Source organism: Aquarana catesbeiana, linkage group LG01, assembly GCF_042186555.1.
Source record: "Aquarana catesbeiana isolate 2022-GZ linkage group LG01, ASM4218655v1, whole genome shotgun sequence".
Lineage (NCBI taxonomy): Eukaryota > Metazoa > Chordata > Amphibia > Anura > Ranidae > Aquarana > Aquarana catesbeiana.
The window spans coordinates 901,179,593-901,203,831 of record NC_133324.1 but is presented as its reverse complement, the minus strand read 5'-3'; the positions used below and the strand labels follow the sequence as shown (position 1 = coordinate 901,203,831).

General features: G+C 43.9%; 1 long non-coding RNA gene across 1 annotated transcript; it reads left to right on the top strand.

Annotated features, from left to right (window-relative positions):
* The first annotated feature begins 1,492 nt into the window (after positions 1-1,492).
* On the top strand, positions 1,493-24,031 carry LOC141119093 (uncharacterized). Its single transcript, XR_012238449.1, has 2 exons — positions 1,493-1,658; positions 23,250-24,031. It is a non-coding gene; the product is annotated as an uncharacterized lncRNA (long non-coding RNA).
* The last annotated feature ends 208 nt before the right edge of the window (positions 24,032-24,239 follow it).

Sequence of the window (24,239 nt, the reverse complement as noted above, 5' to 3'; positions counted from 1 at the left end):
GGGGATTTAGCTGAGGAGCACCATCTCAACCCAGCCTCTCACATCTCACGTCCTCTCTCACTGGCATGCCCCCCAATTTTTTTTTTATTATGCGGTTTACTACTGCTTTAAAATTACTGTGGGTGCATTTTTTAATTTCTTGCAAAAGAAGGAATTTGCCTTCAAGCACAGCTTTAGACCACAATCCAATTGACTCTGTATGGACACCTCTATTTTATATGGGCATAATTATCATCTTTTGTGAGCTTAAACATCTAATGTTGATTTTATTCCATTCTATTTCTATTTTTATTTATTAGAAACTTTAATTTTATCTGATCACCTCCATAAATGTTATTAATGAAAAAAGATAGATTCATATTTTTTTCTTATAAAAAAACTATTTGTTATCGCATTATAATTTTATCATCAGGATTATTATTTACACTATATACATTTACCTCCACTATTCTATGCACCAGTAATTACAATATTTTCATAGTCCTGGAAACAGTCATGAGTCTTATTATACCTTTATTTCCAATAATTTTTATTCTTTTACAAAGACATGTAATACAATTACAAACTTTCATTTGAACATAGCAATGGATATTACCATAACAGTGCTACTTTAACTTTTTTTTCAATATTTTTTTTATTTCTTTTTATTTTTCTTTATATTAAGGTGTTTATTGTATTATAATTTATGTCACTTTATGTGCATGGAAAAAAGGAAAAGAGAAAACAACCAACGTAAAAGAAATTTTATTACCAATTTTTTTTTTACCACCACATTTTTTATAGATTTCATTTTTCAGGTATCTATTATAGTTTTAAAGCAATACAAATAATTCTACTCCATATGTAATTTTTATTCAGCATTTCATACACTATTCTTGAAGAAGTGGCCACTGCAATGGCACGAAACATGTTTGTAGCACCCTTTACTTTAGGTAGGTGCTAGAAGTAGGATTTTTGTAGTGCAGGTAAATTTAATCAGGCCTAGCTTACAGCTAGGCCTGTTTGTTTTGATCTGTGTGGGCAGGGAGTGGCTCAGAGTAGGCTAGTGACTCAGAGATAGCATTATCTTTCGGTTACCTCCCTTCTGCTTCTAGAGGATTCTAGAAGGAAGGAGGGGAAGAGAGGTGGAGCTGTCTGGGGTGTTTTAAGCAGCCCTGACCAATCTCCAACCTAGGGAGGTCTGCCCCCTGCCCATCTACATACCTAGAGTCAGCCCAGCTGGGGAGAAGTTATCGGGTGAAAGAAGCTGGAGATGGAGCATTAGGTTGTCGGGGCCTTTGAGGCACTCCCCAGTCTGGGGGGGGGGGGGGTGACCTTGGGCCTGAGGGGTTCAGGTGCAAGTCAGAGCCTACCTGAGTAACAAAAGAGGATCTGGAGAGGAGGCACAAGGAGGAACAGAGAAAGACAGCGGGAGCTAGTATTGCTGGGCAAGTCTCCAGGAGGGATATACCGGAGTGCCGCCCGGAGGACTGGTGAGTGACAGGCACAGTTGGGAGAGCTGGGGAGGCATGCGGGAGTGGACTAGGAGTGTGCAGTCTGAGATGGATGTAGAGCCAGCAGGAGAGACTGTGAAGTCATGGGCAGTGAAGTCGGGCAGCTGAAGCCAGAAGGGTTGACAGGGCCTGAAGAGGACTGGCTGGGAGCAGTAGTCCACCAAGGTCAGCTAGCACTAAAGACTTTCCTATTTTTGTTGCTAGACTAAAGGGGCCCACGGTCCCTGCCTGCAAATGGTAGTTGCTAAGGCCTGGCTGGAAGAGTAGGGCCTAACTATGTGCTAGCTTTACCAGGAACCAAGTATTGTACAGGAGAGAGAGAGAGAAGCAGTCTACAAATAAGCGTTGTGCTGGAGGAGACTAGAACTCTAGAAGTGTAAATAGAGGTTCCAACTGATCACCTTATTGATTCCATTATTATAAAATCTAAAACAAACATAGGGACTGTTCATTGTCTCAAGAGTTACTGGGAAGTGAATGCCGGGCTGGGGCAGGGTGACAGGTGGACCACAATATCCAGCAGCCCCTACAGGGGTACCGCTACATTTAGGGGCTTGTTCCAGGAGCACTTGTTCATGGGGTAACCTGCCAGTCGTTGCCCCTAGCAACCGAGGTTGAGGTGGAACTGTGCTTTGTTCCGCCACCACTGAGGACTTGAACCCAGGGGAAGGACTTATGTGCTCTGCCTGCTATTCAGTACAACTGTAATAAATGCCGCTGCCCATAGCAACTCGCGGGAGCCATCACTAAATACTGCCGCCTGCTTACCCAGTTGCCCCAACCGGTGTTGGGACGGACATTTATACCAATTGTGCAATTCAGTGACTTTCTACCATGTGCTGTCACCCGTGGCAACCACGGCGGGCGATCGCGCCCATGGATTACAAAAATGCCCAGCGCTCTGCCTATGCTGGGCATCTTAAACTTTTGCTCCAAATTCCTGCATTATTCAGTAAAGTGTGCTAGGAAGTGTCTACTGTTGCCTGGGGTGATCGGGGTAAACCTGCAGGTGCTTGCAGACGGGACTGTGCTTACATAGTACCCTCCAGTGAGGCAAACTTTATTGTTGCTACCGTCAACCACCGGAAAAGTCAGCGGTCATCAATTGCCACAGTCTGGACAAGTCCTGCTGGCATCAGCATTACTGCAAACTTCAGTACATCTAACAAGGGGTTACAGCAGCGTGCCCAGGGAGGACTCTGCCTATCAGTTCCACAGGCACCAGCCTGGAAGCGAGGGGGCGGTGCCACGCCCTGGAGGAGACCAAAAGTTTCTTGCTAGCAGCAGACACCACGAGGCAGAGGAAGATGGCGGAAGGTAGGTGGCTGCTACCCCACCTTAACATGGTTGCCTGAGATGCAGGAAATGACACTGGTGGACACCGGTGTCCGATTGGAGCCTCGTGGGGATTCGCCCTCGGGGTGATCGATGGAGCAGGGCAACTGTGCCTGCTCTGTCCATAGTGCCGGGTTCCGACCGTGGTGGTCACTACTTGGTGCCCGGTCCGGCCATTGTGGGGAGCCACTTACACTGGCCTATCCAGCACGAGCCGAAGTACTACACCGTAGACCTGCTTTCAGGACTTTGTAGTCTGCAACCGTGGAGGTACCGGTCGGCCAGAGAAGGCCTAGCATCACCCCCTAAAGGTGGAGTGGAGTTGCAGCCTGGCGACTCACCCATGAAAACAGAGGGCATTAGCGGAAAAGAGACTGCTGTGACCTGTGGCCTGGCCAGGGACCTGGCGACTGTAAATTCTGCTGTGCAGGAGCCAGATGCAACCCCTGAAGAGCTGGCCAACTCCAAGAACCTTTTCATCCCAGTCCAGAGGGAGTCATACCCAAAGAAGCTGCTCCTTCAGGTGAGCTGGAAAGGGAAAGTGAGGGTCGGGTCATTGATTGGGGTTCCCCCAGAGTGCAAGCCGAGTTTGGGTCCCTTAAGAGGTTGGCGAAGTGGTCATCCCCTAGTGAAGATTCTGAAGAGGAATGGGAGACCGGGGAATCCCAGGTCCTTGAAAGTGGGGATGGACCAGAGTCAGCAGCGGGATCTAAGCCAGCCGCAGGAACCCTGATAAGCAGTAGGCAGCTCTTTCTGAACAGGCCTTCCACCACCCAGATCACCCGCTTACTGTCAGCGGGTCATGTGGGCCCAGAATACCTGCGTCCTACAAGGAAAAGAAAACCCTAGCGAGTTACCTAGATTCTCCCGTTTCCAAAGAGAGGTGTAGAGGAGGGAAGTGCTGGAGTGGGGCCTGGACTTTCCATATGTCCCTCTCCAGATTATGGACATTGTGGGGAACTCCCGGGGAGAGTGGGAGGATGAAATAGTCTTGGACTACTTACATGTTCCCAAGCCACTGCCAGAGAGCGAGATCTGGGTCCGTCTTGAGGACATTCAGGGAGAATGGCGGCTTGGGAGGTCCATTTACCGAGACCGGGTGTTTGCTGCCAAGGCAGGTGAGCCCACACAGAGCCACTCAGTCTCCAGAAAAGTAGAAGGAGGAAGCCAGAAGAGGCTACCTGACAATCAGTTCTATGCATAAGAGGACTGTAAGGAGTCACAGTATGTGGGAAGTGAGCTTCAGGACTGCTGGAAAGTTGCAGCATATTTTCCTGACTTTGTAGGAACAGATCAGCCTGCCACCCTGTTGCCCGATGGAAGAAACTTTTTTGTCGCAAGGACACTTGGGTGAGATTTGTTCCCACACTAACTCTTCAAAAGAGCCTGTTTGTTTGGGGAGGGGCCCCTCCCATCAGGATTTCCAGAAGAGGACCGTCCACATTTGTACATATGTTTTTCTTCCCTATTGTTCTGTTAGCAGATTATAACCCCCTTCTGACAGAACAAGATGCAGAAAAAAAAGAAAATGTGTGTGCTTTTGTTTTATATTTCTGTTGGCAGCATGCTAACCCCCCTCCCAACAAAAATAATGTATAGTGTACAGTAAGGTCTGAGAAGGATTACTATTTTTTTGTCTTCTCTTAGGATCTTCTGGGATGGGACAGCTGTCCATCCCCATCTTCTGGCTGGAGGCAAGAATTTCTGCGGGCGGAGTGTCTTTCTCGAGGGAGAGATGCTCTGGCCTTAATGTATATACTGTTAGCTGCAGGAATCTGTAGTTAGGAGTACCTTATTCATACTATACAGATGTAAATGCCTACCAGAGATTTAAATTTATATTTTTGTATGTTTTCGTAATTTATTTGTACAGTTCCCCATCCAAGTTGTTTGCCTTTTCCCTCTTCCAATTTATTTTATGGGATGCCCTTGCTCCTGGGCCCAGGAGCCACTTTATCAAATTTTCCCAGCTCGGGTGGGGGTGAGTATAGCACCTTCTGCTTTAGGTAGGTGCTAGAAGTAGGATTTTTGTAGGTGCAGGTTAATTTAATTTAATCAGGCCTAGCTGTAAGCTATTTGTTTATTTATTTATTATTTTTTTTAATTGTTTATTTTGATTATATCCATACAAAAACAGATTCCGTAAGTTCCAGCAAAATTACATTACTGTATATATATACATCCCCCCATAAATCCACTCCATGCCCCCCCCCCCTTCTCCATCTATCCCCGTCTATCCCTTATCTATGTTTTCTCACTTTCTCTCAGTTCTCCCAGTATACCTTGTCTTATCCTCCTACAGCCTCCACATATCTCATCGTCTTCTTAAACGCCTTCCATTCTTTCCATTTGTTTATCATTCCCTCTGTTCCCTCCTCTCCACAATATCTTAGATGTTTCATGTTATATGTCTCTTCTACCCTTCCAATCCAGTCTTTTATTGTGGGGCTTTCTGCTTCTTGCCAGTGTCTTGGTATCAGACTTTTGGCTGCATTAATCAGGTGAGGTAATATAGATTCTTTATATTATTTAATTGGACTTTCTATCCTGTGAAACAGACACGTCCAAGGTTCCTCTAATATTTGTCTATTGGTGATTTCTTTTATTAACTGTAAGATCTCTTTCCAATAGCTTTTTATTTTTGGGCAGTCCCACCATAAATGTGCCATTGTTCCCACTACTTTGCATCCCCTCCAACAGTATGGTGATTTCCCTATTTGATATTTATTTATTTTGTCTGGTGTTATATACCACCTTGTAAGGCATTTATAGTTCATCTCTGCTGTGTTAGAGTCGACTGCGGAACTATGTACCAGTCTAAAAAATTTTCCTAATTTTTGTTTGTTCCCTCATGCTCCCAATTCTTTTTCCCATTTTTTTATGTATGGCGGGACCTCCGGTCCTTCCTCTGCCATTAGAATTTTATAAATCCGTTATATACCATTTTTTGTATTGTATATTTTTGCCATACTCAGCCGTTCCAGTGGCCTTAGATTTTCCACTGATCTTATTGGTTGTGGTAGGGTTCTGACAAAGTGTTTCAACTGGAGGTACCGCCATTAATTAATCACCATTAAATCTGTCTTGTGTTTTAATTCTTGAAATGTGCATATTTTCCCCTTATCTATTATATCCTTTAATTGTGAGTTTTCATTTTTTATCCAGTCTCCAAATAATTTCCCTTTTCCCAGTATAAAATAATTTGTATCTTTCATTGATATTAGTGGAGAATTATTTTACCATTTACCTTGTTTATGTATTAGATCCCAAATTCTAAGTATATTTTGTGTCATAGTGTGTGTGTTCTCACCCAGTAATCTGTAAGAATCAGAGAACCACTCCCACAGCCACATCCGTATTGAGGATAAATTTTGAAAAAAGGAGGACCAAAAAATGGCCCCAGATCAGACTTTAGAGGCAAAATGGACGAGAGTATATATAAAAAAATATATTTTTTATTGATAGCAATTAATCATACATAAAGCAGGTATCAAAAAGAATTAAAAAAAAACACAGACAATTAACACACAGTTAACATGAATGTATGGCGTGACAAAATGTTAACACCGTATAGACAGCAGTTAGCTCCTATGCGTCAACGCGTTTCGCTATTTTGCTTCGTCAGGACACATTCAGGGGTTGTTGGAAAGAACAGGTCTCACTATCTATGATAAAATATATCAATCAGACATTGTGTAATAATAACATGTGCAGATAAAAACATTAGCCGTTGTCATATAAAAGTGACACCTAACAAATCTATAGCTACCTTGTCAGTATAAAACATCCACAAATGGAGGTTCCCACAATGAACGTAAAAAATCACCGTAAAGATAAGGGGACGTAGTTTCCCAAAACTAGTAACCGTATGATGAGCTAAAACAGTTAAAATAATAATATGTGTTACTCTCAGGACCAAGCAATGCTCAATACTTGGAAAGATTGAACCAAATAGATATAAAAGATTGCACTTACTGGCCCAAAATATGTCACTCGTGTATAGTATATTCCAAGATATCATTTAAGTTGATAAACGGTGAAAAAGGGGAAGCTGAATGGGGGGGGGGGGTATGGACATGGAACTGTATTTCATCCAGAATACTGGTAATATACATTCACCAAAACATAAATATGTCCTTCTAGATGTGGATAGCAGCCTCTCCTGAAATTAGCAGAAGGGACAAAGGCTGCACACAGTCCAAGGGCTCATTAAAACAGCCTAGAACAGAAAAGAGACAGGCATCACACAAGAGTACTGTTATATGTGCTGATAAGCCAAAATATAACAGGACACTTCTCACGTTTTGCAAGAGTAACACACTTACCATGTATGAGGTATAATCTGGTGTACCCCCCGGGGAAAGCTACTACCACAATGCCGCATGGTAGAGGGAGCTATTTATAGCTCCTTGTACTTAGTAGCAGCTGTGACTCCACATGGCACATGCCCCTAGCCTGACGTCAATGTATTCCACAAGTTGGTATGTTAATGCCTCCTTACACAGCACAGCAAGGTACTATAGGGAGCATAATCAGCCAGGGGGAGGGGCGTATAAGCTCTAATCTGCTCTACCATGTCAAATCATTTGAGGAACAGAAAAAGGGGAGGAGATGCATGATCTAAAACATATAGGCTGCTATCTTATGTTCCTTCTCTCCAATCTTAATCCCTCCTATATCATCTGGGTTATTCCTTATTGTTGCCAACAGGGTTTCTAGTGATAATACAAATAGTAGGGGTGATAGGGGACACCCGTCTCCTTCCGTTATGCATTTCAAAGGGAGGCAAAAGAGTCCCATTGACCTTCACCCTTGCAGTGGGATGCTTATTTAAAACTTTAATCCATTGGACCATCCTTGGGCCCACCCCCATAGCTTCTAAGATGTTTAACATAATTCCCCAGTCTACCCTGTCAAACACTTTTTCCGTGTCGATTGACAGGAGTAGACCTGAGGAAATTTCTTCTCTAATTTTTTAAAGCAAGAGCAATGTTCTCACCCCATTGTCTCTCCCTTCTCTGCCGGGGATGAACCCCAATTGGTCCGCATGTATCAAATCGGTCATCAGATCTTTCATCCTAGTAGCTAATACTTTTGCGAATAATTTTGTATCAGCGTTCAACAGAAATATTGGTCTGTAACTTGAACATAAGGTACTATCTTTTCCCTCCTTTGGAATAATTGTGATTGAGGCCAACATGGCTTCTCTTCCCATCTCGTAGTTTGTTCCCAGTCCGTTCATCTATGAACATGGTTTGGGTAAAAAATTTTCTTAAAATTTTTTGTAATAAAAAAATCGTGAACCCATCAGGACCTGGGCTTTTTCCCAATGCCGATTCTTTTAAGGCTATATTGATCTCCTCTTCTGTTATGGGTTTTTCTAGTGTGGTTAAATTGTTCTCGGCTACATGAGGTAATCTGGCGCTTTTTAGGAACTCTTTTATCTTTTCCAGTCTTGCTGATTCTTGTTGACCCTTTTGTTTTATTAAATATAAAGATCCATAATAGTTTTGGAACACTTTCGCTATTTCTGTTGTTGAAAATACCATCTCCCCCGTACTAGTCTGTATTTTTTCTATATAGTTTAATGATTTTTTTCTTCTTCAATATTCTTGCCAAGTGTTTCCCCGTTTTATTTCCCCACGAATATATTTCTTTTGCAATTCTATAGAAGTCCCTCCTCATCTCCTGTTCCAGTAGGTCTTTTAGCTTGTTCGTTTTTATTACTAGTGCCTGAAGCCACACCCCTCCTCCCTTCTTTTTATGCCTCTGTTCAATTTCATTGATTTCTTTAATTAATAATTCCATCATTTTTTGCCTTTCCTTTGATCCCATCTCTATCAGGATACCTCCAATGTAGGCTTTATGGGCCTTCCAAAGGGTGGCCTCTGTTATCTCTTTTGTGTCATTTATTTAATTTCCTCTCTTATTTTCTCTTCCTCTTCAATATTCTGTATTAGTTCTTCATTTAATCTCCAAAAATCTAGTTCTCGTAATGTGGAAATTTCTGATTTAATAGAGTTTTCCAATCTTGTGAACATGTCTATCATTTCCAGCTTTGTTGGTATTTGGGCACCAGCACTTCGTTTGTGCATTTTACTTGTCTCCAGTTCACCTTCTGTGCTTATGTCCTTTCTGAATTAGTCAGAGGTCTTGCCTTTCTTTTTTCCAGGGTCTTTTTTCTTGTCTTTATTCATTTGTTGCTGTTTTTCTGGTCCTGGGCTCTTAGGGCTTGTGTCTTTTGTCAGATAGATCTTAATTGTGCTTGTATTTGCGTTTTCTTTTGGGGTTTTGGGCTCTTTACCCTTTATAGTTCTACCTCTCATAGTGTTTTTTTTACTTATGGTTTTTCGTTTCCCCAGTTTGATTTTCATTTTGATGTACCTACTTCAGTTTCCTTAGGCCCATATAAGTATATAGGTCCTCCAGTAATTATCAGGGGGGTTCAAGGGTTCTCCTTAATTTCCACTTCCTCTTTTCCCTTCTATTTCTTTCCTTCCTTCCCTTCTTCCCTCTTTCCTCTTCCCAGTCTGGTTTGTATCTGTTAACCACACGATTCACTAAGAGGTATATAGAACTTTTAAAAAAAATATCTTTCCCCAGACCAGACCATTCAATGACAGCTCATAGACAATTGATAGACAATCTCACATATTCTTTAACAAACAGTTTCGTAAAAAGTTTGTGAGCTGTTTAATAATCATTCCGTGCTCCAATCTATATGTGTTTCGTGCACAGTGTCCTAGGCAGGTATTTTTCAAACGGACCTTACTGGTGACACAGTACATTAAGGGATTATATAGAACTCTATGAGAAAAACGTTCCTCCGTCCAATCATAGACAGTTCCTGAACCATTGTGAGCGATATCATAAATTAATCAGAGGCAGTTTTATAGAAAAATGATAAAAAGTTCCCTTAGCTATTCACGTTCTATTTTATAGCGAAGTCATACCAGTTTCATAAACGGTTTATATGCTGATTCATTGACACTTCTTTAAGCAATTTCCTGAGTGCCTTGAACATATTGTCGTAACAATTTATAAGATGTTTCATAGGCAGGTCGTTGTAAGCTAAACATTCAAGTTTATCACTTTAAGTGCAAGTTAACACTCACCCCCTTCTTCTCCACTCATTTCTTTATTTCCGGTGTTACCAGGCACCCATGTGGTATTCCTACTTCTCCTCTCCCCCCTCCATTTTCTTCAGGCAAAATATACAAAAGTTTAGGGATAAAGTATAGGAAGGAGATAGAGGGCAATCAAAAGGCAGTGGCACCGGCAGATCAACTTCAGGAGAGCAGAGCTGTATGAGCTTGTGCTATGATACTGTCTTTCTTATATCAGACTCAGGGATTCCCCCCTCTCTGCTCCAGCTCCATGTCTGTCCCCACACTCACCACTCTCTCCCGATCTCTAACAATTGCTGACAGGCTGGTATGCAGACAGGCAGACTTGGATCTCATCAGCTGGCCCCAGCTTCGGCCTCTTCGGTCACCGCTCAACCATACAGTCCGCTCACTCTCCTCTCATGCCATCGGAGATCTCCTTCAAGCTACCTGCCGGGTCTCCTATCTGCTTGGTTCCCCGGCGCGGCTTCCTCACACCCGGCCGGTCAATGCTGTCTTACAGGCAGGGGGGAGAGCAGGGGGACAGCAGGGAGTTCTCTGGTTTCCCAGCACACTCTTCATCGTGCTCCGATATCCTGCATGTCCAGCCATGGGGGGGCAATGGATTTCAGCGAAGATTGAGGCCGTCGTATGTGGGGACACCGCAGCCTCTCATGCCACGGTTTTACCACATATCTTCCTGGCTCGCCCTCTTGCACTCCTTTCGGTGCCATGATCAGGCCCCTCCCCAGGGAGCGAGCGTCACATCCTCTCGTCCGCCTCACCGACATCGATGAGGCCTGTTTGTTTTGATCTGTGTTGGCTGGGAGTGGCTCAGAGTAGGCTGGTGACTCATAGATAGCATCATCTTTCGGTCACCTCCCTTCTGCTTCTAGAGGATTCTAGAAGGAAGGGGGGGGGAGGTGGAGCTGTCTGGGGTGTTTTAAGGAGCCCTGACCAATCCCCAACCTGGATTGGCAGAGGGCAGGACTTCTTAAATACCTAGAGTCAGCCCAGCTGGGGGGGAGTTGTTGTGTAGAAGAAACTGAAGATGGAGCACTAGGTTGTCGGGGCCTTTGAGGCACTCCACAGTCTGGGTGGGAGGGTGACCTTGAGCCTGAGGGGTTCGGGTGCGATTTGGAGCCTACCTGAGTAACAAACGAGGATCTGGACAAACATACATACGGACTGTTTATTGGCTCAAGAGTGACTGGGAAGTAAATGTCAGGCTGGGGCAGGGTGAGAGGTGGACCACAACATCCAGCAGCTGCTACACGTTGATGGCTCTTTCTGTCAATATTATGATCAATAAACATTAACCTTTCGAAGTAATAGCATTCAAGCATGTCCTTCCACATGGCCGCCTCTGATGATCCTACCTTAAGTGAAACCTTCCAACTGCTTGTGTGTTCTGGATGGCTCTGTTTCTGCTTGAGCTGTCACAATGGAACAAAGTAGGTGCACCATGAAGCTCAATTTGTGTAAATGTAAATATATTTACATCTGACTGAAGTGCACCTTTAATGGCATTTGTGCAAATGAATATATCCATGTAGAGAGCTGATAGAGTCAGTTTTCTGCCAGTTACTTACTGTAGCAGAATATTGTAAGCTACTGTATAATAAACATAGGATAGCAATAAAATCATATCCAGCCAATGCAGTGACAGGAAGCAGGCTCTTTTAGTCATGTAAACATTCTAAATGTAAGATTTTAGTGCACTTATTCATTTACAAATAAAATTGTGAAGATAAGAACATTTTACAAGAATGTGTATGCTGAGTATTGTAAAGGTGTAGTCTAGGACGCCAGTTTTACTCCTGTCCAGGGCAAAGGCACAGAATGTCCTCATTGTGATATACTGAAATGGTACGCAAAATTATATACACGGGAAATGTTTTACCTGCAGAGCGTATGTATGTTTGTCCATTCAGTTTGGATAGTTACACAGCTCTATACCACTTAACTGTCCTACATACAGTGGAACTGTCCTTATATTTCAACTGACTCCTGCAGTCCCCCGTAGCCTACAACATGTCCTGCGGCGATAGGTGGCCAGCAAGCTGTACTGTCCAGCTTAAAGGATATTGGGTGGCTCCCAAGTCAAGTGGTCCCCCAGTACAAGTGCATAGGCAGCTGCCAAGCTAAGCTACCCACTTGAGAATTTAACCACTTAGGCTCCATTCCATTCTGTTCCAGAACTTCTTTTGGACGACACCGCGTCCCACAATTTTGTCTGTGCGATTTTGTCATGATTTTGCCATGATTGGGGTGCAATTAAGAAGTAATGGCATCGCAAATGCTTTCTGCGTTTTTTAAAAATTGCCTAAATATATAGCGTGCAGACATATTCACTATCAATGACAATTTTTGTATACATATATGCACGCATAAAAAAAAAAAAAAAACAAGACATAAACAAACAACACTAAAAAACCCACAAAAAAAAAAAGGGGGGAAGAGAAAAAAATGAATTAAATATAACATCGAACAGACAGGATCCTGACAGTTACAGAAAAGATAACATCTGAGGAGACTCCAGCAACTCCACTTTATTTACTGTACATACCAGCTCTTCCATCCGCATTATGTGGTTCATCTCTACTACCCATTCCCGTATTGTTGGTGTTATTGTGGATTTCTAATGTCTTGGAATTAAGGCTCTTCCTGCCATCAAAAAAAAAAATCTAAAAATATTCCCTTTTTAATTTATTTAATTGACCCAGGAATTAAAGAGAGAAGCGCTACCTCGGGAGTCTACTGCCAGTGACCAGATGACTAAGTTTAACCGGTTCAATACAGGGCATTTTCACCCCCTTCCTTCCCAGACCAATTTTTAGTTTTCAGCGCTGTCGCACTTTAAACGACAATTGCGCGGTCGTGCGGTGTTGTACCCAAAAAAAATTGACGTCCTTTTTTCCCCACAAATAGAGCTTTCTTTTGGTGGTATTTGATCACCTCTGCGGTTTTTATTTTTTGCGCTATAAACAAAAGAAGAGCGACAATTTTGAAAAAAACACAATATTTTTTTACTTTTTGCTATAATAAATATCCCATTTAAAAAAAAAAAAAAAAATTTCCTCAGTTTCGGCCGATACGTATTCTTCTACATATTTTTGGTAAAAAAAAAATCGCAATAGGCGTATATTGATTGGTTTGCGCAAAAGTTATAGCGTCTACAAAATACGGGATAGATTTATGGCATTTTAAAAAAAAAAATTTTTTAATTTTTCTTACTAGTAATAGCGGCGATCGCGATTTTTTTCATGACTGCGACATTATGGCGGACACATCGGACACTTTTGACACATTTTTGGGACCATTCACATTTATACAGCGATCCGTGCTATAAAATTGCATTGATTACTGTATAAATGTGACAGGCAGTGAAGGGGTTAACCACTAGGGGGACACAAGGGGTTAAATATGTTTCCTAGGGAATGATTCTAACTGTAGGGGGCGGGGACGTACAAGGGGAGGAGACCGATCGGTGTTCCTCTGTACTGGGAACACAACTGACTGATCGGTCTTCTCTCAACTGACAGGACGTGGATCTGTGTGTTTCCGGGCCGGTTAACGGGCAATCGCGGGTGCCCGGCGGACATCGCGGCCGCCGGGCACACGCACCGGGTCCTGAGCAACACGGCGCGTGCGCCCCCTAGACGGCCGGGAAGCCCAGGACGTCATATGATGTCCACCCAGGATGGGAGATCCCATCTGTGGACGTCATCTGACAATACACGGGTAGTGAAGTGGTAAATATAGCCTACCAAAATGGTTTTATTTTCGAACAAGACCACCATAGATGTAATAATGTGCCTCTCGATTCACCGCATCTCCAGCATAGGTCAGACATAGCTGGATTAATTTTATTTAGTAAGATCGGACAGCGATACCATCTCGTCATAATCTTCTAGTTACGTTCCTGAGAATAGGATGAAAAGTTATTTTAAAGGTGAGGTAGAACACCTTGTCCCAGTCTTCATGGGACAGATTTTTACCTGATTCTCACTCCCAGTCTCGGACATAGAAAGGGCAATCTGGAAATGCGTGCGATAATAAAATACCATAATAAGTGGTAGGACCTCTGCGTTACTAAATAAACGTGCTAAGAAATCAAATGTGTGCAAAATCATGAAAGTGATGCTGCAAAATCAATAGTGCTCACTGAATCACCATAAAGTATATGTTGTAGGTAGGATTTCGCGCAAACACATAAGTGAATATAAGTGTTAGCTGATAAGTCACGTGAATTGTGTACAACCAATAAAAACAATAAAAAGTGTCCAATAGTCGTAGAATAATAAGTGATGGCCTTTAGCTTCCAGTTAGACAATATAGTAATCAATCAGCTGGGTGATAGGCTTCCACAAATACACAGTGGTCAAATAAACTCTTTCCCTCTATAACAGGTCTCCCATTGCCCTTACCTTAAAGGGCTTAAGATAAAGCCTTAGTATAGATGTGGGGTGATGGTCTAGAGGATGGCTAGGATCCCGCTAGCCATCACACACAACACTAGACGCTGCTTTAACCCAGAAGTGTTGTTAGTGTGAACCGGAAGTTTTGCACCAGGTGACGGCGTTCCGCCGCCATCTTTTCTTGTCACCGCCCCACACTGTATCCACAGTGTGGATGTTTTTTATTCACTGTTTGGAAATTTCTTCCTTTTGATGAAATAAATTTTAAAAAACGAACTACACTATTGGGAGCCCCCTTGTTCTTTTGTCTTGCTTGGTTGACCTGGAGCCCAGGATCCAGAATCGCCCCTAACAAGAAGCGACCAAAGCATCCATTCACCAGGAACCAACAACCAGTGGACACCACCAAACTACCTCTAGACCATCACCCCACATCCATACTAAGGCTTTATCTTAAGCCCTTTAAGGTAAGGGCAATGGAAGACCTGTTATAGAGGGAAGGAGTTTATTTGACCACTGTGTATTTGTGGAAGCCTATCACCCAGCTGATTGATTACTATATTGTCTAACTGGAAGCTAAAGGCCATCACTTATTATTCTACGACTATTGGACACTTTTTATTGTTTTTATTGGTTGTACACAATTCACGTGACTTATCAGCTAACACTTATATTTACTTATGTGTTTGCGCGAAATCCTACCTACAACAAATAAAATACCATACATTTTAGATAATTCATGAGGACATTTTGAATCAGAAAGGCACATCTCCTCAAACTGAGTTAAGTACCTACAGATACTTAAACTATTCAACCCTTTATAGAAATTACGTAACTGAAAGTATTGAAGCCATTCACCTGCCTTCGGACGAGAGCGGGAACTAAGCTGGCTGGCATGGTTTTCAAGCCTCTATCCATACATGAATGACAAATAGGCGAAGGATGTAGTGGTTTCCAGAAAAGAAAACTTTTTTCTGGCATTCCCGGTGGAAAACCTGGGCTACCCAATATTGGAGTCAATGGCCCTGGGCGTGAATATACATTGTATGTTGTGATAAATTTGTCCCATACATATAACAGAGATTAAATCAAAGGCGTTACTTTTGTTGAACCTGGCCGATCAATAGGAAGAAGCCATGGGAGAGAAGTCTGTGGTATAGGCACTAAATTGGACTCAAGTGTAACACACTGCTTGAGAGATCCATGATGAAACCAATTTAGCACCCTACTAAGTAAAGCCGCCGCATGGTATAATTCTAGGTGCGGCAGGCCTGTGCTGCCAGCATCTGTTCTCTTCACTAAGATTTCATATCTGAGTCTAGCCAGGAATCTAGGCAAAATATATTTTAGTAATATAGATCGGGTCAATCTAAAAAAAGAATGCAGAACCCTGATTGGAATTGTTTAAAAAATATAAAGAAATCTAGGAAGGATGTCTATCTTAAAGAGTGACATCCTTCCCAGCCATGAGTGTTGCATTGGTGACCATTTCTTAAGACGAGACTGCATAATGTTCACAAGTGGCAGGTAGTTGAGCTCATACAATTTATAAAGTTGTCTAGCTATCTGAATCCCCGAATAATTGATAGAATACTGGGTCCATAGGAAGGAAAAATTATCAGCAAGAGAAACTTGAATGTCCTCCGCAAGAGTAATGCCGCGTACACACGAGCGGACTTTACGGTAGACTTTGCCCGGCGGACTTTTCAACGTACTTTACGACGGACTTTCTGAATGAACGGACTTGCCTACACACAATCCACCAAAGTCCGTCGTTCATAGCCAGTAGCCAATAGCTGCCCTAGCGTGGCTTTTTGTCCGTCGAACTAGCATACAGACGAGCGGACTTTTCAACCGGACTCGATTTCGACGGATTGATTTAAAACATGTTTCAAATCTAAGTCCGTCCAACTTTTGAGCAAACAAAGTCCGCTGGAGCCCACACACGATCGAATTGTCCAGTACGCCAGACCAAGTCTGCCGTAAAGTCCGCTCGTGTGTACGCGGCATAATATTTAGACAATGTGATTTTGCTGCATTAATTTTAAAATTGCTTAGAGTACCGAAAAGTTCCAATTCCTTTAAAAGCGCCAGAAATGCGATTATTGGATTAGTTAAGTAGAGCAAGAGATCGTCCGCAAACAAACTTATCTTATACAGTAAAACCTTGGTTTGAGAGTAACTTGGTTTGAGAGTGTTTTGCAAGACAAGCAAAATGTTTTCATAAATTTTGACTTGATATACAAGCGATGTCTTAATATAAGTAGCGTCAAGTCACAGCTGTGTATAAAAGACTAGAGAGGCGCCTCTAAGTGTGGCAATATGGTTACATTTAATGAAGGTACAACATTTAGCAACTCACATCCTCCCAACTCATCATCCTTTGCACCACCATCAACGTCATACCTTACAGGCTGCGCTCTTCAAGCCTCGCTTTCAGATCGCTCTACTGCAGGGTAGTCTTCCTGTCACGATTGCAGAATGACAGCGGTGAGAGCCGGCAGAGCGGAGGATGGTCTATGTGGACAGCTTTAACCCCAGATGCCTGCATACTTAGATGTGCCAGTTTTAGTCATCAACCATGTGAGTTGCTAAATGTTGTACCTTTATTAAATGTAACCATATTGCTACACTTAAAGGTGCCTCTCTTCTCTTTTATGCACTGTCGCTCCTGCTGGATTTTGCTTCTAATCCCCTTGTGGAGGCTTTCACTTGTGGATGGACATTTTATGGTTACACAATCACATTGCTATAATCTTTTGGACTATAAACTGAAAGACCTATGAATAAATGGTTGTGGAACGAATCATCTGAGTTTCCATTATTTCTTATGGGGAAATTTGCTTTGATATACAAGTGCTTTGGAGTACAAGCATGTTTCCGGAAAGAATTATGATGAGGTCATCAAATACCACCAAAAAGGCTCTATTTGTGGGAATAAAGCACATAAATTTTATTTATGTACAGCATTGCATGACCGCGCAACTGTCAGTTACAGTAACACAGTGCCATATCGCAAAGAAGGACCTGGTCATGAAGGGGGGTAAATATTCCAGTGGACAGCCTGGTTTAGTTGCCAGTCATTCATTTCTCTGCATAGATGAAGCATTGGTTTACTATAACACAGGTTTCCTAACAGCAAAGGAGATGTGGGCCAAGGATAAAAGTTACCTCTGGGACATCATTGGGTCACAGGTTTTGCATTGCCATATAACTCTATGGTAATGCAGAATTTGCTTAAAACAGGTCAGAAGGTCAACTGAAGGTCAAAATGCAACGTAAATGATTTCTGAATGATCTGAGAAGCACCTCATACTATTCTCAAACGAATGCCATTGACACCAAGTCCAAAGCCTGTTGACTTAGATCCTTATAATAGCACTGCCACAATGAAACTTTTCAATTTGAACCTGAATTTCTAATTGCCTACATCTCAGAAGTTGTTGGGTATATTTTATAATAGTTTTATAAGTGGAATTACTGGTAGAAATCAATGCTTGCTAGACACAGGTTGGAAGACTCTGTTCATTCCTGGAAATGGTGAGGAACCTATCGCACCCTCTCCTCTAGATGTTGGATTTCATGCTGTTTGAGCCATTCTATTGGATGTTGCATCATAGAGCTACAGCTTGTGTCAGCACAATGACACATTTCTGATTTTTTAATGGCTTACTTCTCAGATGTTTTTGGGTATATTTTAAATACGTGGGTTTACTGGTAGAAATCAACGCTTGCTCCACACACCCTCTCCTCTAGACGTTGGAATCCACACTCTTTGAGCTATTGCAGTTCCACGGAATGTTGCTATATGGAACTTCAGTTCATGTCAGCACAGCAACACATTCCTAGGCTGCAACAACCAAACTCCAACTCTGGAACTCCAATGTGCACATAGTGCCTCAATTACTGCTTACCTGAGCAACCAGCAAGCAAGCAATACAAATAAAGGAGCATGGATCCTGAACATCAAGGGAATCCTTGTCAATTTTCATATGTAGTACCCTCTTAGGTAGGTTGCTAGGCTGATAGGTACATTTAGTTATTTTTGGCTCCTCTGTAATAATTGAAGCAGCTATTGATTTCTCTGTGCTGATCTAGATCTTACAGGTTGTAGGTTTGATTGCTTCCCCTTGCATTCTGAGGCTTCCAGAACATAGAGGACAGGGAGAGTGAAATGGGCAGTTTGAATATTTATTGTGCTGGTACAGGGTATGCCGGAACTTCAGAGCGCATGTGCCGGTGTTTTGCTTTGCGTCTATCTGTTAAAGTTCTTGCGGTAAAACCAAGGAAGCTTAGACTTCTGTAGTTTATACATGCTTTACTAAACAGGAAAGCTGCACATACAACTGTAGAGTACACAATACAACACAACTCATTGCTTACAAAAATTTGCCTACAAATATAAGCAATAAGTAAACTAAACAGTTACTCAACTTAGGGTTTAAGATGTAATGTCCTTTATGGTTCCTTGCTCAGTCCAACTCAAAAGTTCTCCAAAACTCTCCAGCATCTGGTTGCCATGTCTTTCCTCATTGTCCTTCCAAACACAACTGTTGTCCAACCACATGTTTCTTTCAAAAGACCCCAAGCCCCTCCCACCAACTTCCTGTATACCAACTTCCTGTCTCAGCTCCAAAACCTATCCAACTGGTTTATTTACATATCAATGGAGGGAACGAGCCTCTGTAAACATATGCTCTTAAAAATCTAACTCTATATTATTCTTAAAGTGATTAATAACCATAGCAGCACAGCCGGTGACATAACTGGCTGCATTCAGGGTGAATATCTCCTAAAGCAGGGGTCTCAAAGTACCGGCCCGCGGGCCATTTGCGGCCCGCGGACCGGTTAAAAATGGCCCGCAGGCAGGGCTGATAAAGGACTAGAGGTCGACCGATATTTGGCCATTAGGTCGATATATAGCACTGGCCGCTGCTCTTCCTTCCTTCTCCACACTCAGCGCTTGATGCTTGTGTGAAACTGACACGTAACAGGAGGAGAGAGACAGAGGGATCTGTCAGATTTGAGGTTGATGTCGGGGGTGGGCGGGACCCGGCCGGGGTGGGCGGGACCCGGCCAATATCAAACACCAGCCAATGGGATCTGGGCGGGCAGCTACGTGTATGTGGCCCGCCCCTTTTCTTAAGCAGCCCAATCATTGGCTGGTGTTTGACAGCTGCTGGCCCCGCCCACCTCGGCCGGGTCCCGCCCACCCCGACATCAACCTCAATTCTGACAGATCCCTCTGTCTCTCTCCTCTGTGCTACGTGTCAGCTTCACACAAGCATCAAGCGCTGAGTGTGGACAGCTCCTTGTCAGTTTCACACACTGTTACACTCCGCTCAGTGTGAAACCTGCCAGTGGCACCTGCCTGTGCCAATCAGTGCCATCTGTCAGTGCCATCTGTCAGTGCCAGCTGCCAGTGCCACTGCCAATCAGTGCCACCTGCCAGTGCCAACCAGTCTGCCATTGCCACCTGCCACCTCCAACCAGTACCACCTGCCAGTGCCACCTGCCACCGCCAATCAGTGCCACCACCAACCAGTGTCTGCCAGTGCCACCGTCAACCAGTGCCCCTGCCAATCAAAGCCACCTGCCAGTGCCACCTTCCGCCACCTGCAAGTGCCACGCCAATCAGTGCCACCTGCCAGTGCCAACCAGTGCTTGCCAGTGCCACCTGCCACCACCTGCCAGTGCCACGCCAATCAGTGCCACCTGCCAGTGCCACGCCAATCAGTGCCACCTGCCAGTGCCACGCCAATCAGTGCCACCTGTCAGTGCCAATAGTGCCACCTGCCAGTTCCAAACCAGTGCCACCTGCCAGTTTCAAACCAGTGCCACTTGCCAATGCCTGCCAGTGCCACCTTCCAGTGCCAACCAGTGCCACTGCCAATAAGTGCCACCTGCCAGTGCCATTGCCAATCAGTGCCACCTGCCAGTGCCATCTGTCAGTGCCAATCACTGCACCCTCCAAACAGTGCAACGTGCCACCTGCCAGTGCCACCTGCCAGTGACAGACAGTGCCACCTGCCAGTGCCACCTGCCTAAGCCAACCAGTGCCATCTGTACTGAGGACATCAAGTGTTTGGTAGAGTGACAGGAGCAAGCAGGGAGGAGTGGAGTGGGTGAGGTTTTTTTTTTTTCAAATCGGCCTAAAATATCGGCCACAAAAATCGTCATCATATATCGGCCATCGGCTTTACCTCTCCATCTCTTCTGTCCTCTCCGCTGCACGCTGCTGCAGCCCAGAGAGAGAACAGAGCTGAGAATGGAGCGGAGGAAGGATCCGCTCATCGATCCGCCCACCTAGGCATTGACGATCGACCAGAGCTCCAAACCAGGGTCCTGCTGCCACCTCAGGGCGGGAGATTGTGTTCTCTGGGTCCCCTGTCACTAGGCCTGTATGGAAGCCAGGAGGAGAGGATTTGGGAGGCAGATGATCCTGACTGCCAGGAGAGGTGAGTGAGCCATCACACTGAGGCAAAGTCCTTAGTGGGGTGACTGGGGTAGAAATTTGTGCAGTGTGGGGGGTATTTTATGCAATGTGGAGGGTGATTGTGCAGTGTGGGGGGTAATTGTGTAGTGTGGGGGGTATTTTATGGAGTGTGGGGGGTATTTTATGGAGTGTGGGGGGTATTTTATGGAGTGTGGGGGGTATTTTATGGAGTGTGGGGCTATTTGTGCAGTGTGTGGCTATTTGTGCAGTGTGGGAGGGGTAATGCTGGGTAGTTAATAATGCGTTTGCTGACACCAATGCTGGGTTAATAATGCGCTTACGGACACCAGTACTGGGTATAATGCGTTTGCTGACACCAGTGCTGGGTATAGTATAGTATATTATTGCTGGTATAGTTCATTGCTTTTGAAGTTTTAAAAGTTTGCATGCGGCCCCCCATGGGATATGAAAACTTGTCATGTGGCCCTCAGGCAATTTGAGTTTGAGACCCCTGTCCTAAAGGGTGCACATTTAAGAGGTATTCATTTTAGGTAAAAATCAACAAGCAGGCTTTACTACGGCTTTAATGTGCTATTATTATAGCTGGGGATAGAATTGTGTTGCCAGTTTAGAAAAGGCCAGCAGAGGACGCCAACGAGATAGTGTGAATTAGTGTAATGTGCGAAACTGCATAGGAAAGGGAAGGCATTGATGGGAGCCTACGTCTCTCAGCCAATACAGTTTGCAAATAGTGTAAGGGGCTGGGGCTTTAACAGATAGGCGGAGCTTCAAGGAAAGCAGAAGTTCAGGTGGGTAAATGGCCCTTCCTCACACTTTCTTTCTGTTTTCATTCATTGACGAAAATTGGAATTGATTTTCGTCATAGTTTTCCTCAATTGACTTAATTCAAATTTTATCTTTGTTTAGTTTTCATCACTGAAAACATGCAGCTGAGGAAAATTATTTTGAAAATATTTTTGTGGACGAAATTAACACTGGCCTGGTGGAGGCTGGAAGGTGTGTAGCTGCCCTGGGACAGTGTGAGTACTGACCTGAGCTCAGGATCTTAATGACTGTGTGCAGTTCTACTTTTGGGGTGCCAGCAGTAACTCTGTCTGGGACAGTACATAGGGGTTTCAGTTCTGGCCTTCCTACATGTTTCTGGCCTAAAGACTGTTCAAAGAAGATTCACCTAGTGAAATGTCCTCCTGTTGCAGGTCAGCACTTTTGGAGTGCCCCATATCACCCCAACTCCTCCCCTGTTGAAAATTCTGTTAGCAATACATCTTAAAAAGACATCCCCTAGACTGTTTAATTGAGCCAGAGTAATTGGACTGTTGCCAGTGGCGTCACTAGAGTTGGTGTCACCTGGTGCGGTAATACCCCCTCCTTCCTGGTTAGGTTGGGTGGCTAAGCTACTATGCCCATTTATAATATAGCTGAGCTGTGGTCATCAGCAATACCCCCCCCCCCCCCCCAGATTATCAGACAGGCATTTGCTGCTGGACACAGCTATATTATATACAATATATAGGTATAGTAGCTGAGCCGCCCTCCCTGAGCTGATCTGATAACCAGCTGGGGTAGTGCTGCTGGACACAGCTATTTTATAAATCATCCCCCCCTTATCGGACCAGCACAGGGCACGTGGCCTGGACACAAACACTCCTCTCTCTTGTCACACCAGCTTTGGGCAGGGCAAGTGTAACTGCGTGGCGGACACCATGCCAACATACCACACATGACACACAGGCCCAGCAGCACAGTAGTGAGAGAGGAGGAGGAAAACACAGGCCAGGCACGGCCTCAGCGTCAGAGGTGTTTCGGCTGAAAAAAAAAACTGCCAAAGCGAGCCAGGGCTTTCGCCACCTCCCGGACCACACCCCCCCTAGCGACGCCACTAACTGTTGCCTGTTCGATTGGTAGCCTCTGCACTGTTTTGGAAGAACCAGGTAAACCAGGCTCTTATGGGGTAGCACTACACTTTTAAATGAGGTTAATGGTGGGAATACACAGTTTAAAGTGGTTTTAAAGGCTCAAATTTTTTTACTTTCATGCATTCTATGCATGAAGGTAAAAAACCTCCTCTGTGCAGCAGCCCCCAATACTTACCTGGGCCTGATCTTTCCAGTGCTGTACACGATATGCTTGGCTCTGCTGGGGGGACTCTCCCTCCTCATTGGTTGATTTTTTTTTTTAAATGTAACTTTACGTTACATTTACTTTTATATTAACGTTATTGATCCCAAATTTCTGCCAAATTTCTGCCTTAACAAAGTGGTTTACATATCAATAGACAGTAGTGGCCAAAAATGATTGGGACAAGAATGAAAAATGCTGGGTTTCAGAATGATAGTCTTTTCTATTTGTTAACATTCAATTTGCAACAGTCATGAGCTCAAAATTGTGTGTGATTGATGATCAAAAACCTAAAAATGTGTCCCATTTTTTTACACAGGAAAGTCTCAGCCAAGAGGAGGCCATGCCCAGCAGCCAGACTGAGTCCCAGGTTCCTCCCCTACAGCCTCAAACTAAAAGGGCCAGAAAGTCCAGAAACCTGGATGATGCCACGGCTGCCTTCCTCAGGCATGCAACAAGTGCCATAGCATGGCCCCGGATGCCCAGGAGGCTTTTGGCTGCATGACCGCAAACAAGGTGAAGGATATGGAGGATGACCAATGCAGCATGTGCGAGGAGATGATCCTTCAGCTACTCAACAAGTGGAGGAGGGGCCAAATTACCCCGAAAACGCACATATACGAAATAGAGCATAATCCTCCACCACCTCCACGGACACCACAGCCACCCCACCCACCACAGCAGCATGGCGGACCGTGGCTAATGCAGTACAATTTATAATTTTCTTTTTGTTTAATTTGAGTTGATGTTCTTTTTTTGTGCAGGGAATGCATTTTTTATTTAATTTAGTTTATTTGTGTGGAAGGAAGTGTTGAGAGCGATGGCCTGGGTTCGGTCTGATCTGGCAAAAAACGCAGGCTGTTGGAAGACCACAGCCTCAGGTCATCTGCTGCTGCTCCCGATCTGTCGGAGTCCAGGACCGTATTGTGCTTCCTATTAAATGGACTCCTTAGGTTACCAATTTTGAAATTCACATAATTGATGTCTGCCCTGGGGTACAAATGCTTCACCAATTCGAACTGTTTCTCCATCGTTGCCTTCCTCTTGATTTTTATATGACCCTGTGCTCCCTATTCAGTAAAAAAAATTTTTTTTGACAAATACTTGGCTATGTGTTTTACTTAAAAAAGGACAGTTTGTTTGTGAGTAGGCAGGTACATTTCAAAAATACAATGTCAAATTAACAAGGGACACCAACATAGTTGTATCTTTAACCACTTCAATACAGGGCATTTTCACCCCCTTCCTTCCCAGACCAATTTATAGTTTTCAGCGCTGTCCCATTTTAAACGACAATTGCGCGGTCGTG